The sequence below is a fragment of the Salmo trutta genome, chromosome 18, assembly GCF_901001165.1.
Source record: "Salmo trutta chromosome 18, fSalTru1.1, whole genome shotgun sequence".
NCBI classification, from domain to species: Eukaryota; Metazoa; Chordata; class Actinopteri; order Salmoniformes; family Salmonidae; genus Salmo; species Salmo trutta.
The window spans coordinates 18784796-18799537 of NC_042974.1; the positions used below are offsets into that span (position 1 = coordinate 18784796).

The 14742-nt window shown below is 45.5% G+C and overlaps 1 protein-coding gene across 1 annotated transcript in view; it reads left to right on the forward strand.

Moving 5' to 3' along the window:
• The window catches only part of LOC115152931 (extracellular serine/threonine protein kinase FAM20C-like), a 182807-nt gene that overhangs the window by 142352 nt on the left and 25713 nt on the right, over positions 1-14742 (forward strand). The gene's annotated exons all lie outside the window — the stretch shown is intronic.

A 14742-nucleotide genomic window follows, 5' to 3' on the forward strand; every position in this document is an offset into this window, starting at 1 on the left:
TTAGAAATGATTTAAACACTTTTCTGTAGGCTACTATTTACTAGTTAACAAAAAATAATGTATGTCATAGAAAATATATTCACCCCACCCAGTATTGTAATCAAACTTACCAGAAAGCATGTAGTCCTTGGCTCAGACAGTGTAGTAGTGTGGGCTTAATAGCATCTCATTAGTGTGCAAGATCTTGAGAATTAGCTGTACATGTGATGGAAGAATGCAGAGGGTTGCAATTCCATTGAATTGACGATAGTTTAACCAAAATATGCCACAAGACCTAGAATTGCCTTGTGTATCCCACAAAAAAGGTTCACTGTTATAAACTAACCTTTTTGATGAATTTAAGCAAAATTCCCCAAATTCCAGGGCTTAGCTTCTGACCCTGTTTCTGACCCTTTGCAACCCTAGATCAGAGGGACAATAGAGTGCTGAGTAACAGACAGTTAGCAAGTTTGTTAGGCTACTAATGACCATCAGCAGCATCAGAGCTTGGAGAAGCCTAATTTCCTTGACTAGGCGGTTGCGTGGAATTTGACAGCCTTCATGACTCCTGACCGCTGGTGTTGCGGTAATATGGTCACCGAAACAGGGACAATATATCCGGAGAGAGCCATGGTTTCGTGAAACAGAGTATGTTATAGTCCCTGATGTCTCTCTGGAATGAGATCCTCACCCTGAGCTCATCTACTTTATTGTCCATGGACTAAACGTCAGCAAGTGCACGCCACCTGAGTCTGACTAGGGCCCCACTCCTTCTACCTCTTCTCCAGCTTCGGCGTTTTGGTGCAGCCTCCGGGATGAATAGAGCTGCCTCTGGCGGTTCTAAAGGATCCAGGTCAGGGAAGTTGAATTTCTGCTAGAATTTCTGGTGAGTGACCGCTGATATAATGTCCCAAAGTTATTTCCGTCTGTAGGTAATAATACAAGAAACATTCTGAGCAAATAATGTAAGAAATAACACAATAAAACCAAAAACTGCAAAGTTGGTTTGGAGCTAGAAACAGGGCGAGCATGTCTGTCGGCCAGGGGCGGAAATCCCGGGGGGGACGGGGGACACACGATCCCCCCATCTTGGGAAAAATATGATTTGTCCCCCCCAATATATCACTGAAACATAACTATGTAACTTAAATAATATTAATAATACGCAGCGAAAGCAATTGTGCTGATTATAGACACTTAATAGCGCGTTTTTAAGTTTCAAAAGATTGCAACCCCCCCACCCTTTGCCTCACAATGGTTTGATCCACTGCCAGTTCCTTAGTTGGCAAGGTAACAGAGGGGTCGTGTCTACTGTCTGAAAGGCACTCAATGCACGTAACTGACGTGAGGTTCATCCAGTCAATCGCGCACATACACTAGCTGAATATGCAGAGCTAGCACGCAAATATTAACTATTAAGCTAGCTAGTACCTATTCCATTTATGTGGCGTCGTCAAAGATGGAATCTTTGCTATCGTCAATTTATTCCAAGATCAGCATGCAGATGATGTAAGTTAGTGCTTCAAAGTCCCTGTGATAAGGTTAGCGATAAACTGAAGTCCAAACTGAACAGAACTACACTCTCTTCTACCATTGTCTTAAATATATTTAATGGTCTTGTTGCAAAAGCTAAATTGTCGCTTGGGAACTTTTATTTATTTATTTTATTTCACCTTTATTTAACCCGGGTAGCAAAGATTATAGCAAACACCACTGAAACGGAATTGGTGCTCACTAGCTTTGCAAATTCAGCTATTGTTGGAAGCCAGCCAATATGAAACAAACTATTAAAATTACAAAAGGTTGCAGCATATGTTGTGTAAATGGTGAACTCATACAGCTGTCAACTCTTGTCATTTTAATCCGTTTCACATTTGCTAGCTACCTTTTAGATCGAAACCCAAATAGAATGATTGAAGATGATAGAAGCCCATCTCCTACTGTACATAACCTATAAACTGTGTGTGTGTGTAGCCAGCCAGCCAGCCAGGTAGAAAAATGGCAGAAAAATAAAAGACGGACATCAGAGTATTTTTCAATACACCAAAACGCATAGTAAGAACCCTAGTAGCCTAATATCTCAAAGACTAGTTGATAAAATGTTCATAAGAAAGAAATGAAATTCTAATGGAAATGTTTCACAATGATGTCATTGGGCAGAGCAGGCAACAGATGGCACACAGACAGCAGAGTTGGGGACAGATATGCAGGGACAGACTGGCAGAGACAGGGAGTCTCAGGTAAGTTTGTTGAGTCTTTGTTTGGCAACATTATGAAAGGTTCTCAATTTTTTTGACTTGTAAAATAGGAACATAATTGGAAAATGCCATGGATACCCCCACTCTCAACTTAAACTGGTGACTGAACTAAGATTTGTTAAAGGCAATGGTATTGCTGTTGTGATTAGTTGTGTAGTTTTGGGTACCGGTAGTTAGGAGTATGGCAAACACCTTATTTCTTTGGTTCCTCAATATACATTTACCATATTACAATGTAGGCTATGTGTTACAGCACTACTTTTGGTGTCCCCCTCAGGAATTGCTCTTGAGAAAATGTCATGTAATTGTCCCCTCCAAAGTTATCAGATTTTCGCCCCTGCTGTCGGCACCATCTTGTTAGCGCCTAAAGACAACATCTATTCCATGTTGGTTCCATGTGGAAACAACGTTGCTTAAACCAGTGTGTGCCTAGTGGGTTGCTGATTTTGAGGTTTGAAATGCACAGGTGTAACATAGACGCAGGAAGCAGGTGGAGTTAGTGAGTTTATTAACAACAAACATGGAACGATACAAAACAAGAGAAGCGTCTGCAATGGTAGTAATGAAGTCCAGGTGTGACTGATGATAGGGCACAGGTGTGCGTAATGACGATTGCCAGGTGTGCGTAGTGATGGGTTGCCAGGACCGTTGGTTAGTAACCCGGTGATGTCGAGTGCTGGAGCGGGATAGCAGGAGTAGACATAACAACAGAATTGAAAGCTATATTGATATTGCAGTGTCACGTGTGCTCCCTCTCCGGCCTCTAGGTCACCAGGCTGCTGATTATTGTGCACATCTGTCACCATCGCCACGCGCATCAGCGCCTAATGACAATCACATGGACTCCATCACCTCCTTGATTACCTGCCCTATTTATGTCACTCCCTTTGGTTCCTTCCCCAGGCGTTATTGTTTCTGTTTCATGTCTGTGTGTTGTTAGTGTTTCTTGTTTTGTATTATGTTCCGTTTATTTATTAGATATTCACTCCCTGTACTTGCATCCCGACTCCCAGCACACATTGTTATATGCAGTTATAGGTGCCCGAGTTCTGTAGTATTTTCTAGTGCTGTTGTTGCTTATAATGCATCTACAATTCGCTACTGTAGCTGCTTGCAAATGTAGGATCGTAACTGAATCACTTTTTTTGTAGCTGAGAATTTTCCTGCACAGGAAGTAATAGAAACGTGTAGTGTATCTGAGTTTTAAAAAGGCTTCATCGCTCCCAGACTACAATATGTGTAGATGATGGATCCCTCTTTAGGGCCTGTTGATGCAGCTGCCTGCCTGGGCATTTACAGGATGTCATTACAACAGGGCCTGGTAGGGGAGGCTTGCTTATGGAGTACTGTAGTGAAGGATATTAGGTTATGCCTGTCAGTTTATCTACAGTGTGTGTGGTAGACGGGGGGCGTGGGGGTGTGGAGTAGCTGTGCGTGTGTGTGCTTGCGCACACGTGTGTGTGTGTGGGATTACAGATCTCATCCTGTATTGCATTACAGGTGCAGGATCTATCAGTCAATCCCTTAGCTGTCTCTTGCTGTCTTCTGTCAGTCCCTTAGCTGTCTCTTGCTGTCACCTGTCAGTCAGTCCCTTAGCTGTCTCTTGCTGTCACCTGTCAGTCAGTCCCTTAGCTGTCTCTTGCTGTCTTCTGTCAGTCCCTTAGCTGTCTCTTGCTGTCACCTGTCAGTCAGTCACTTAGCTGTCTCTTGCTGTCACCTGTCAGTCAGTCCCTTAGCTGTCTCTTGCTGTCACCTGTCAGTCAGTCACTTAGCTGTCTCTTGCTGTCACCTGTCAGTCAGTCCCTTAGCTGTCTCTTGCTGTCACCTGTCAGTCAGTCCCTTAGCTGTCTCTTGCTGTCACCTGTCAGTCAGTCCCTTAGCTGTCTCTTGCTTTCACATGGCAGTCAGTCCCTTAGCTGTCTCTTGCTGTCATCTGTCAGTCAGTCCCTTAGCTGTCTCTTGCTTTCACATGGCAGTCAGTCCCTTAGCTGTCTCTTGCTGTCACCTGTCAGTCAGTCACTTAGCTGTCTCTTGCTGTCACCTGTCAGTCAGTCCCTTAGCTGTCTCTTGCTGTCACCTGTCAGTCAGTCCCTTAGCTGTCTCTTGCTGTCACCTGTCAGTCAGTCACTTAGCTGTCTCTTGCTGTCACCTGTCAGTCAGTCACTTAGCTGTCTCTTGCTTTCACATGGCAGTCAGTCCCTTAGCTGCCTGTTGCTTTCACATGGCAGTCAGTCCCTTAGCTGTCTCTTGCTGTCACCTGTCAGTCAGTCACTTAGCTGTCTCTTGCTGTCACCTGTCAGTCAGTCACTTAGCTGTCTCTTGCTGTCACCTGTCAGTCAGTCCCTTAGCTGCCTGTTGCTTTCACATGGCAGTCAGTCCCTTAGCTGTCTCTTGCTGTCACCTGTCAGTCAGTCACTTAGCTGTCTCTTGCTTTCACATGGCAGTCAGTCCCTTAGCTGTCTCTTGCTGTCTCTTGCTGTCAGTCCCTTAGCTGTCTCTTGCTGTCACCTGTCAGTCAGTCACTTAGCTGTCTCTTGCTGTCACCTGTCAGTCAGTCCCTTAGCTGTCTCTTGCTGTCACCTGTCAGTCAGTCACTTAGCTGTCTCTTGCTGTCACCTGTCAGTCAGTCACTTAGCTGTCTCTTGCTTTCACATGGCAGTCAGTCCCTTAGCTGTCTCTTGCTGTCTCTTGCTGTCAGTCCCTTAGCTGCCTCTTGCTTTCACATGGCAGTCAGTCCCTTAGCTGTCTCTTGCTGTCACCTGTCAGTCAGTCACTTAGCTGTCTCTTGCTGTCACCTGTCAGTCAGTCACTTAGCTGTCTCTTGCTGTCACCTGTCAGTCAGTCCCTTAGCTGTCTCTTGCTGTCACCTGTCAGTCAGTCACTTAGCTGTCTCTTGCTGTCATCTTGAAAGCTATTCAATAACACAATAACGTGCAGTTCTTCTGCTTTCTCCTCACAGAGTAAAAACACATTTCATGTTGTCTTGCCACACACTAATCCTGTAACGGCTGTTTCAAACTAGGATTTACATTTAGGTCTATTTATAGCTTAAACACAGGACTTTTTAAATGTTGGGAAGTTTAATAAGGTAGGGATATTTCTATCTGTTACCCCCCAGCAAGGTCAAAGACATCAGGCCTCACACCTATAGTTATTAGCATTCAGCACATGTTATTTGATATATCTTAGAAAGTAGACACACAGAGAAGAGGACTGCCTATAGTGTCTTGGAAGTCAAAGTCAAATGGTAATGCAGAGAGAGAACCTGTCAGTCAGTCTTTTAGTACCAACCGACTCTCCAGTCATCTCCAATCCCTGTGTCAGAGTGTAACAGGCCACCCCTGGGCCTTGAGAAATCAGCTGTCTCCAAAGCCACATCCAACCTCTTCCTTTCAGTCTCTCCCCCTCTCCACAGGCCGAGATAGCCTTTAACCATCCCCCTTTCAGCGGTGGGATCTGAGGCATCGGGGGGGACTGAGGAGTGTTGAAGGGTCTTTACTGTTCTTAGAGATACAGAGTTGTCTCACACAAACACACACACATACACACGCATACAGTACAGGCACGTATATGCACGCACGCATGATGTACGCACACACACACATACAAACAGGCATACCTTGACCACCGTGTAGGAGTTGTTTAGGATCCTCTGGCTACAAGAGTCTCTAAGTGGACTGTTTACTGCCTAGCTGAGTATGTGTTCACACACTCCTTCTCCCTCATAGACAAGGCAGACTGGAGCACGCTCAAGGTCTCCTCCTCCTCTTCTCCTCTCAACTTCTCTCATCCTCACCCAACCAGTACACACACACACTGTCCGCTACCACTGTCTGACTGAGCACTAAATCACTATAAAACACAGCAGCCCATGGAGGCAGGGAGCGATACAGTGGTCATATACACTAGATAGACTCTCCTATTTTAACTCTGTTTTTAAATGTGGTTGGGGAAAAGATACACTTAGAAATGAGGCGCCTCATTTCCAACACAACAACATGATTATGCTGGTTATGCATAATTATTAAATTATATTTTTAATCATTGCTCTCATAAAAACTATAAGGTGCTTTTGTAGATAAATATGTCACCATCAGCCTTTAGGGAGATGTGTGTTGCCTTTCTCCTTTGATCAGCTCTATGATCAGGCCTGGTGCTCTAGTGGAGTTAAAACAACAGGCCACCATCACCATCAGGCCTGGTGCTCCAGTGGAGTTAAAGCAATCGGCCACCAACACCATCAGGCCTGGTGCTCCAGTGGAGTTAAAACAACAGGCCACCACCACCATCAGGCCTGGTGCTCCAGTGGAGTTAAAACAACAGGCCACCATCACCATCAGGCCTGGTGCTCCAGTGGAGTTAAAACAACCGGCCACCACCATCAGGCCTGGTGCTCCAGTGGAGTTAAAACAACAGGCCACCATCACCATCAGGCCTGGTGCTCCAGTGGAGTTAAAACAACCGGCCACCACCATCAGGCCTGGTGCTCCAGTGGAGTTAAAACAACAGGCCACCATCACCATCAGGCCTGGTGCTCCAGTGGAGTTAAAACAACAGGCCACCATCACCATCAGGCCTGGTGCTCCAGTGGAGTTAAAACAACAGGCCACCATCACCATCAGGCCTGGTGCTCCAGTGGAGTTAAAACAACCGGCCACCACCATCAGGCCTGGTGCTCCAGTGGAGTTAAAACAACAGGCCACCATCACCATCAGGCCTGGTGCTCCAGTGGAGTTAAAACAACAGGCCACCATCACCATCAGGCCTGGTGCTCCAGTTGAGTTAAAACAACAGGCCACCATCACCATCAGGCCTGGCGTTCCAGTGGAGTTAAAACAACCGGCCACCATCATCAGGCCTGGTGCTCCAGTGGAGTTAAAACAACAGGCCACCATCACCATCAGGCCTGGTGCTCCAGTGGAGTTAAAACAACAGGCCACCATCACCATCAGGCCTGGTGCTCCAGTGGAGTTAAAACAACTGGCCACCATCACCATCAGGCCTGGTGCTCCAGTGGAGTTAAAACAACAGGCCACCACCATCAGGCCTGGTGCTCCAGTGGAGTTAAAACAACAGTCCACCATCACCATCAGGCCTGGTGCCCCAGTGGAGTTAAAACAACAGGCCACCATCACCATCAGGCCTTGTGCCCCAGTGGAGTTAAAACAACCGACCACCACCATCAGGCCTGGTGCCCCAGTGGAGTTAAAACAACCGGCCACCACCAGCACCTCTACTGTGGTGCCGTGTCTATCCACAGGGGCTGCAGCTCAACACATCCCCCTAGAGGTAGAGAGAGAGAAGACAAGCTACTCAAATCAAATAAAATTGTATTGGCCACACACTCATATTTAGCAGATTGTGTAGCGAAATGCTTATGTTCCTAGCTCCAAAGTACAGTTGATTCTAACAGTGCAGAAGTATCTAAAATTGGTTCACAACAATACACACAAATCTAAAAGTAAAATAATGGAATTAAGAAATATATAAATATTAGATTGAGCAATGACGGAGTGGCATTGACCCAAATACAGTAGAATAGTACATTAAAGTGAGAAGTGGATACAGTACATATGAGATGAGTAAAGCAGTATATAAACATAATTTAAACATTATTAAATTGACTAGTGTTCCATTATTAAAGTGAGCAGTGATTCCAAGCCTATGTATATAGGGCAGCAGCCTCTATGGTGCAGGGTTGCATAACCGGGTGGAAGCCGGCTAGTGATGGCTATTTAACAGTCTGATGGCCTTAAGATAAAAGCTGTTTTTCAGTCTCTCGGACCTCACCTTCTGGATGATAGCGGGGTGTACAGGCAATGGCTCGGGTGGTTGATGTCCTTTATGATCTTTTTGTCCTTCCTGTGACATCGGGTGCTGTAGGTGTCCTGGAGGGCAGGTAGATTGCCCCCGGTGATGCGTTGGGTTGCAGGTGGTGCAGTTGCCGTACCAGGTGGTGATACTGCCCGACAGGATGCTCTCAATTGTGCGTCTGTAAAAGTTTGTGAGGGCTTTAGAGACCAAGCCAAATTTCTTCAGCCTCCTGAGGTTGAAGAGGCCCTATTGCATGGTGTGTCAGTGATGTGTACGCCGAGGAACTTGAAGCTTTCCACCTTCTCCACTGTGGTCCTGTCGATGTGAATAGGGGCCTGCTCCCTCTGCTGTTTACTGAAGTACACAATCAGCTCCTTTATTTTGTTGATGTTGAGTGAGAGGTTATTTACTGGCACCACTCTCCCAAGGCCCTCCTCCTTGTAGACTGTCTCGTCATTGTTGGTAATCAGGCCTACTACTATTGTTTAATCTGTAAACTTGATGATTGAGTTGGAGGCGTGCGTGGCCACGCAGTCATGGGTGAACAGGGAGTACAGGAGGGGGCTGAGCACGCACCCTTGTGGGGCCCCTGTGTTGAGGATCAGTAAATACCTTTTCAGGACAGGAAGTTATAGAAATGTATTGTGTATAACAGATATGAGTCTCTGACATATAGAATAGGGACTTTTAGCAGCTCTATGCCATTTTCTATCTGCAACATACTGAACATGAACCCTTCCTAAACAGCCCCAGAGGGACACCATGTGTGTGAAACAGGGTTTTTCTGCAGACAGCTTTTCATCCTGCAGTATGTGTCTGTTTGACAGATTATAGATGACAGAGACTGGAGTCAGTCTTTAAATGCACCTGTAAGGGCAGAGTGATGCCCTTGTACCTTTCCTCTGTAGGTTCTTTACACAACATTTTTGCCACATATAATCTATGCTCTACTTGAGCCCACAGTAAGTAAGCACTTATCGTGTCAATATGACTTTGGGACAAAGGACTTCTCTGCCACATCTGTTCTTTGTTTTTCTGTCAGTGAGAGGTCAGTATGAGATGTAGTGTACAGGTATGCCTATGGTTTTCCTGTTGCGCATTGCTACTATTCTCACAGAGATACTGCAGGCCTATTGGCTGCCTTGGGCTTCCAAGCCACCATGCTGCCAAGAAGTTGTCTAACCCTGGAGTGTAAACTATGTGTTTACCCCCTGCTACAGGGTCATGACTATACCCTCCTCCCCCTGATAGGAATCACAGATGCCTCCTTAGCCCCTCTCTCTCTTTCTCTCTCTCTCTCTCTCCTTCTTCCTCTCTCTCTCCTTCACACTCTCTCTCTCGCTCTCTCTCCCCCTATTTCTCTCCCTCTCTCTCTACCCCCTCCTCTCTTGCTCTCTCTCTCTTTCACCCTCTCTCTCTCTCTCTCTCTCTCTCTCTCTCTCTCTCTCTCTCTCTCTCTCTCTCTCTCGCTCTCTCTCTCTCCAGGCCGGTGTGTAATACCATGCTCCAGATAGATAGCTTTATTGGCATTTGAATTAGATGTGTATCAAAGTAATTACCCAGCCTTCCTGCCTCTGGGCAAGACACTCATTGACAAATACGTGTCAATGCTGGATCATCTCTGGCCATGTAGACAATAAGAGGGGAACACACACACACACCATGCATATAGGTGCACACACAACACACACACCGTGCATGCACACGCACGCACACACACACGTACGTACGTGCGCCCACGCACATGACAGCCACAGAGTGTCAGGGGGAACACAGAAAGACAGGGTCTTAGACAGCCAGGGGGGACACAGAAAGACAGGGTCTTAGACAGTCAGGGGGGACACAGCAAGACAGGGTCTTAGACAGTCAGGGGGGACACAGAAAGACAGGGTCTTAGACAGCCAGGGGGAACACAGAAAGACAGGGTCTTAGACAGCCAGGGGGAACACAGAAAGACAGGGTCTTAGACAGTCAGGGGGGACACAGCAAGACAGGGTCTTAGACAGCCAGGGGGGGACACAGAAAGACAGGGTCTTAGACAGCCAGGGGGGACACAGAAAGACAGGGTCTTAGACAGTCAGGGGGGACACAGCAAGACAGGGTCTTAGACAGCCAGGGGGGATACAGAAAGACAGGGTCTTAGACAGTGAGGGGGGACACAGCATGACAGAGTCTTAGACAGCCAGGGGGGACACAGAAAGACAGGGTCTTAGACAGCCAGGGGGGACACAGAAAGACAGGGTCTTAGACAGCCAGGGGGGACACAGCATGACAGAGTCTTAGACAGTCAGGGGGGACACAGCAAGACAGGGTCTTAGACAGTCAGGGGGGGGCACAGCAAGACAGGGTCTTAGACAGTCAGGGGGGACACAGCAAGACAGGGTCTTAGACAGTCAGGGGGGACACAGCATGACAGGGTCTTAGACAGCCAGGGGGGACACAGCAAGACAGGGTCTTAGACAGTCAGGGGGGGGCACAGCAAGACAGGGTCTTAGACAGTCAGGGGGGACACAGCAAGACAGGGTCTTAGACAGCCGCTGGGCCATAGGATCACACAGTGAAAACATGGTGTGTATTCTGTTGCACAGAAATGAAATCCAAGATTTTGTTATGTCTAGTTTTCACAAGGAAAGGAATGTGTTAGGAATGTGTGTGGTATGATTGTGGATTTCCAGGAGCCTGAATGACCTTGAATCATAGGACTGAATGTTTGCCAGAAGAAATGGTGTTAAAAGCTAGTAGGCCTACTGTGCTAGTGCTGTAACTAGAGAGAAGACTCCTTTTCATACACATTTTTTCACTTGAGAAGAAATACTGAACCTAATATCTTATAGATGCAAAATTGCTTGGCCCAAGCAAGTCTCTTCTTCTTATTGGTGTTGTGAGGGTTCAGTGACCAGCCGGAGGAAGACGACACAACAGCACCCTCCTCAGGGGATAGGTACTCAGTGTAAAGCCAATTAGTACACACCTGGGCCCACTAATTGGCTTGGTGTCTCCCTCTATACAGTCTTGGCCAAAGGTTTTGAGAATGACACAAATATTAATTTTCACAAAGTCTGCTACCTCAGTTTGTATGATGGCAATTTGCATATACTCCAGAATGTTATGAAGAGTGATCAGATGAATTGCAATTAATTGCAAAGTCCCTCTTTGCCATGCAAATGAACTGAATCCCCCAAAAACATTTCTACTGCATTTCAGCCCTGCCACTAAAGGACCAGCTGACATCATGTCAGTGATTCTCTCGTTAACACAGGTGTGAGTGTTGTTGAGGACAAGGCTAGAGATCACTCTGTCATGCTGATTGAGTTCGAATAACAGACTGGAAGCTTCAAAAGGAGGGTGGTGCTTGGAATCATTGTTCTTCCTCTGTCAATCATGGTTACCTGCAAGGAAACACATGCCGTAATCATTGATTTGCACAAAAAGGGCTTCACAGGCAAGGACATTGCTGCCAGTAAGATTGCACCTAAATCAACCATTTATCGGATCATCAAGAACTTCAAGGAGAGCGGTTCAATTGTTGTGAAGAAGGCTTCAGGGCGCCCAAGAAAATCCAGCAAGCGCCAGGACCGTCTCCTAAAGTTGATTCAGCTGTGGGTTCGGGGCACCACCAGTACAGAGCTTGCTCAGGAATGGCAGCAGGCAGGTGTGAATGCATCTGCACGCACAGTGAGGCGAAGACTTTTGGAGGATGGCCTGGTGTCAAGAAGGGCAGCAAAGAAGCCACTTCTCTCCAGGAAAAACATCAGGGACAGACTGATATTCTGCAAAAGGTACAGGGATTGGACTGCTGAGGACTGGGGTAAAGTCATTTTCTCTGATGAATCCCCTTTCTGAATGTTTGGGGCATCCGGAAAAAAGCTTGTCCGGAGAAGACAAGGTGAGCACTACCATCAGTCCTGTGTCATGCCAACAGTAAAGCATCCTGAGACCATTCATGTGTGGTGTTGCTTCTCAGCCAAGGGAGTGGGCTCACTCACAATATTGCCTAAGAACACAGCCATGAATAAAGAATGGTACCAACACATCCTCCGAGAGCAACTTCTCCCACCCATCCAGGAACAGTTTGGTGACGAACAATGCCATTTCCAGCATGATGGAGCACCTTGCCATAAGGCAAAAGTGATAACTAAGTGGCTCGGGGAACAAAGCCTCGATATTTTGGGTCCATGGCCAGTAAACTCCCCAGACCTTAATCCCATTGAGAACTTGTGGTCAATCCTCAAGAGGTGGGTAGACAAACAAAAACCCACAAATTCTGACAAACTCCAAGCATTGATCATGCAAGAATGGGCTGCCATCAGTCAGGATGTGGCCTAGAAGTTAATTGACAGCATGCCAGGGCGGATTGCAGAGGTCTTGAAAAAGAAGGGTCAACACTGCAAATATTGACTCTCTGCATCAACTTCATGTCATTGTCAATAAAAGCCTTTGACGCTTATGAAATGCTTGTAATTATACTTCAGTATTCCATAGTAACATCTGACAAAAATATCTAAAGACACTGAATCAGCAAACTTTGTGGAAATTAATATTTGTGTCATTCTCAAAACCTTTGGCCACGACTGTATAGGTGTGCTAGAAGAAGAGCTGGGGATGAATTGGGATCAGACACGGGGACCTGTGAGGACTTCCGACTTTCCTACCTCAGAGAAAGCGTCTTCATCTGATGCACCTTGGCTTTATGTTAAACAAGGCAGGCTATAGATAGAGGGAAGCATTCCCCATGTAAATATGATGTGTAGACGATAGTCTAAAGACAAGGGGAGCCGTTTGTTGTTTTGTCTTCTCTTTTTGGCCACAGCCTTTTGGTCAGCTGCTTAGTTTATGTTTATTCTTTTTACACTGTTGTTTCAGCATTGGACCCTACCTTGTACTGGGCTTATTTTGTCGGGCGAAAGAAAACCCGTTTAGTGACAATACAAAAGAAAAGGAACCACAACCACTGCCTCTGGTCTGGTAATTTCATGCCTCCGTCCAGTGTTAGGGTGTTTCGGACGAGCTGATCCGTCACAGTGTATTTTAGTAGTGGTTTCGTTGCAGCGATTCAACCATGAAGGCCTGATTCATGAACAATTAATGTTGAGATGTGTCGGTTACTTGAACTTTTGAAGCATTTATTTGGGCTGCAATCTGAGGTGTACTTAACTCTAATGAACTTATCCTCTGCAGCAGAAGTAACTCTGGGTCTTCCTTTCCTGTGGCGGTCCTCATGAGAGCCAGTTCATCATAGCGCTTGATGGTTTTTGCAGTTGCACTTAAAGAAACTTTAAAAGTTCTTGAATTTTTCCAGATTGACTGACCTTCATATCTTAAAGTAATGATGGACTGTCATTTTTCTTTGCTTATTTGAGCTGTTCTTGCCATAATATGGACTTGGTCTTTTACCAAATAGGGCTATCTTCTGTATACCACCCCTACCTTGTCATAACAGAACTGATTGGCTCAAATGCATTAAGAAGGAAAGAAATTCCACTAATTAACTTTTAACAAGGCACATCTGTTAATTGAAATGCATTCCAGGTCACTACCTCATGAAGCTGGTTGAGAGAATGCCAAGAGTATGCAAAGCTGTCATCAAGGCAAAGGATGGCCACTTTGAAGAATCTCAAATATAAAATATATTTTGATTTGTTTGACACTTTTTTGGTTCCTACATGATTCCATATCTGTTATTTCATAGTTTTGATGTCTTCACTATTATTCTGCAATGTAGAAAATAGTAAAAATAAAGAAAAACCCTGGAATGAGTAGGTGTGTCCAAAAATTTTGACTGGTACTGTATATCATAAGATATCTTGTTGTAATTACAGTTATTCTGAAGACCAATGTATCCTTAACTACAACAGCATTCTCAGTAATGGTTACAGAAACGTTTCACTTCCTATGACTGATATGTGCTTGGCTGAAAGCACCGACTCTAAGTTGCTAAACAAGAATGCACACTAAATGACCAAAATGTAAACATGAAGACTTACAAAGAACAATGGGTAATATGTCACTAGATAATTACAGTAATATGCTGTAATTGTAATTAGTACTGTGAATGAGATTATAGTAACTCACTTGGTACTGTAATTTCGGCCAATAAGTTACTGTACATTTTAAAGGAAATGTTTTACAGTGTAACCAAACATCATACGTAGGCCTAAGCAGAGTCACTTTTTCACTGTTGTTATTCTCATCAGGCAAAGACAGTCTGTTTCAAATTAGCGGTCCCTGTAGTCTTCTTCTTAGAAGAAGATAGAATCTGCAGGCTGACTGGTCTTTGAGGATAAACAAGAGAGAGAGAGAAATAGTGGGAGAGAGAGAGAGAGAAAGAGGGAGAGAAAGAGAAAGAAAAAGAGAACAAGAGACAGCAAGAGAGAGCTGAGTTAGGAAGGAAGGAGGGATGAGGAAGTGTTAGCAGAGAGTTAGGAATGCGTTGTGGAGTGTTCCATGATTCCGGGTGAGTTATGTAATGATTGGTGCATATGTCAGCTTCACAGCTGTGGAGCAACAATCACACACAGCTGAAGGCTACAGAGAGAGAGAGAGAGAGAGGGAGAGGACATGAGGGGGAGAGTGTGAGGAAGAAAGGGGGAATAGAGAGACAGAGAAGTGCTTGAGGGAGGAAGAAAGAGAGAGAGAGGAAGGGTGAGAAAGAGTGACAGAAAAAGAGAGAGCGTAGCGCATTGCCTTGCCA